Source organism: Mandrillus leucophaeus, unplaced genomic scaffold, assembly GCF_000951045.1.
Source record: "Mandrillus leucophaeus isolate KB7577 unplaced genomic scaffold, Mleu.le_1.0 Scaffold1289, whole genome shotgun sequence".
Taxonomy (NCBI): Eukaryota; Metazoa; Chordata; class Mammalia; order Primates; family Cercopithecidae; genus Mandrillus; species Mandrillus leucophaeus.
Genome location: NW_012101242.1, coordinates 89,431 through 93,127, shown reverse-complemented (window position 1 = coordinate 93,127; position 3,697 = coordinate 89,431).

Here is a 3,697-nt window from a genome sequence, read left to right as displayed (position 1 = left end):
AGAATCCAAATAACTGCATTAAAATGGAAAAAGGGCATGAACAGGCATTTCACAAAATAAGACATAAAAGTTGCCAATAACCATATGAAAAAATACTCAGCATCACTAAATATCAGAGAAATGAAAATATAAGTTACAATGAGATACTATCTCACACCAGTCAAAAAACAACAGATGCTGTCAAGCCCGTGGAGAAAAGGAATTGCTTATACACTGTTGATGGGGATTTAAATCAGTCCAGCCACTGCAGAAAGCATCCTAGATATTTGTCAAGTACCTTAAAATAGAGTTACTGTTTGACCTAGCAGTCTCATTACTGGGTATGTATCCCAAATAAAATAAATTCTTCTACCAAAAAGACATCTGCACTCATAGGTATATTGCTGCACTATTCACAATAGCAAAGGCATGGAGATAACCCAGGTTCCCATCAATATTGGATAAAGAAAATATGGTGCATATGCATCATGCAATACTATGCAGCCATACAAAAGAATAAAATCATGTTCTTTTCAGAAACTTTGCAGATGGAGCTGGAGGTAAAAATCCTAAGCAAATTAATACAGAAACAAAAAGCCAAATATCACACGTTCTCACTTATAAGAAGGAGCTAAACACTGAGCACACATGAACTTAAATCTGGAATCAATAGATTCTGTGGACTACTAGAGGATTGGGGAGTGGATTTTAAAACTACCCGTTGGGTACTGTGCTAAGTACCTAGGTGAAGGGATTCATACTCCAAAGTTCAGAATCACACAATATTCCCATGCAACAAATCTGCGCATGTATCTTCTATATTTAAAATCAAAGTTGAAAATTTCAGAAAAGACACAAAATAGTAATATAATAGGTAGTTGGATAATGAAACTGGATTTGAGAATAGAGGTTCAGGCTGGAAATACAAATCTGAAAGCCATGATTGCAGAGAGTAAAACCAGAGGCCAGATAAGATCACTAAGAGAAGGAGTACAGAACGACCACAAAACAAACAGATAAATGAATGTATGACCATTCTGAACACAAAACTTTGAACATGCCAAACATTTTAAATTATGAAAATGAGGAGTAATCAACAAAAGGATTTTAACTTAAAGCTATTTGCCGGTAAAGTTAGACAAAACAAGAGTAACAAGATGAAGAGAATCAACATTGTCAAATGGTAAAAATGGGTCAAATATTGACACTTACAATAGAACTTTCTATGAAATGCTGAGATTTTTTCCATGAAAAATACCATGGAATATGAATTTAAGATAAAAAGAAAAGAAATATATTTGAAATCAAAATTTGAAATCAAAATTCTATAGACAACTCTTCTAAGGACTTTTGCTATAAAGGGGACCAGGGAAGTAGTGCAGAAACTGGAAAGAAACATGGGTGAAAAGCATTTTGACAGGTTGTGTTTTGTTGTACTCAAGAAACAGTTTGGTTTTGAGCAATCAATATACCAGAAGGTAAAGAAAATGTCTAAAGATGAGGTTGAAGACGTAAGTCATGACTGTGAGTTCCACAGAGAACAATGAAAGTGTCTTAGGAATTAGTGGCAAGTAGGAAATGGATGTAGAAACAGATTGAGGAGAGTTGATTAGAGGAGGGAGGGAAGGAAAGATGAACAGGCAGTTCTGGTAATAACTTTCCTTTTCAAATTGTTTCCATTTAGCATAATTAAATCTTCAACTTCAGAAACTTTTTTTTTTTTTTTTTTTTGACAGGAAGTCTCACTCTATTGCCCAGGCTGGAGGTGCAATGACACAATCTTGGCTCACTGCAACCTCTGCCTCCCGTGTTCAAGCAATTCTCTTGCCTCAGCCTCTCCAGTAGCTGCAATTACAGGCATGTGCCACCACGCCCGGCTACTTTTGTATTTTTAGTAGAGACGAGGTTTCACGATGTTGGTCAGGCTGGTCTCGAACTCCTGACCTCAAGTGATGTGGTCCATACACCTCAGCCTCTCAAAATACTGGAATTACAGGCATAGGCTACTGTACCCAGCCAAGATAAATTTCTGTTTCTTAGTTTTTAACTTACTTGTTAACTGTACTAACACTAATACTAAAAATATACTAATACTAATACAAGGAGTGTGATTTAATATCAGTGATATAAATTGTTTCAGTAGCTATAGCTGAGTTGTAGCATGGGTATAATAGAGGTGTCAGAAGTTGGTATTTCGTGAAAATAAAAAGTGCCTTAGTATAATTTTTTAATTGCTTATGAGAGTTATGTCTTGCATTTATTTTTTTTTATCTTGTTCAGCATCTAGACTATGTTAAATTTCTAATTTTAAGGCTCAGCTTAGCAGCAGATAGTTGACATTTCCAGGAAAATATTGGGGATAGGATTTCAGATAATCTGCAGGATGAGATAAAATCTAGGCATCAAAATATCAGAGTATGACGATGACATAGACACTTAGTGACATGTCTGTAGGATATGGCTTTGTAAAATAAATCTGCTACAGATGGTTCAACCCTTTTGGATAAAAGGAAGTCTGACTTCAGTAGCCCAGTCAAATGTCACCAGCACACTACATTTGTTAAACAGCATCAGGGAGATCATGCAGGACCTTTAAGGATAAGTGCAATTAGGGCAACTGAAACTGGTTATTAAACAAGACCAGGATTCATAAAAGCAAAGCTCCTGTAATGCATTAAGTTGTAGGACTAAAGCATTATCTCATTTTGCTCAAACTCTTCTGTAAGCTGAATCTGTATTTTGGAATTCTTGGCTCCAGTTTTTTATAATGTATTTACAAAAAATAATCTCCTCTGCCTATTAGTTTTTCAGTATTTCCATTCACATGGAAATCATTTTTAATCTCCAAAGTAATATTAGACCAGTTAAAATGACAGCTAGATTTTTTTTTAATTTAACACAAAAGGTTGTCTGTAACAGTAAACATTTAATATCAGACAATCAATTCTGAAAAAAAAACATAGAATTCATTCTCCTATACTTTAAATCCTATTATAAATGTAGAATTATAAAACAATTTACTACAGTTGGACAAATAACAAGAATAGAAAAAGTAATCCAGAAATAGATGTCAATATATATTAGAGATAATGCTAAAATGACACTTAAATGAGGGAGAAAATGACTAGTTATTTGGAAATAAAATAAAACTCATTTCTAGCTTGCTCCTACATCAAAATGTATTCCAGATGGATCAAATTTTTAGCATACAAATGTAACTGTGAAAATAGAAACAGAAATATGGGTAAATATTTCCTAATGTTAGAGAGGGGAATATCTTTATAAGCATAACAGTAGTCAAAAAGGAAAAGGTGACACTTTTTTATACATGAAAATTTAAAACTTTTATATGATGGAAGTAGTACCATAATTTTAAATAAAACAAGCAAACAAAAAATTATGAAATTTATTTTCAGCTCACATGACAAAAGATAAATATGCTTAACATTAGAAAAGCAGACTAATAAAACAGATTTGAATAATTTCATATATATCAGTCAATAATATGTAAGCAAATTAGCGCCCCCACTAACTATTGTGATACCCTGCTGTGAATTAGAACAAAGCCTTTCTTTGCCAGTAGCTAAAGCTCCCATCACCACGCACAGCTTGGGAAAATGTAGACTGCGTTTTAGCTCTACGTCATCTTCTCAGCCTGGGTATTATAATGGTCCTGAAAAAGTTGTTCAACCTCTTCCATAATCCAACAATGAATGTC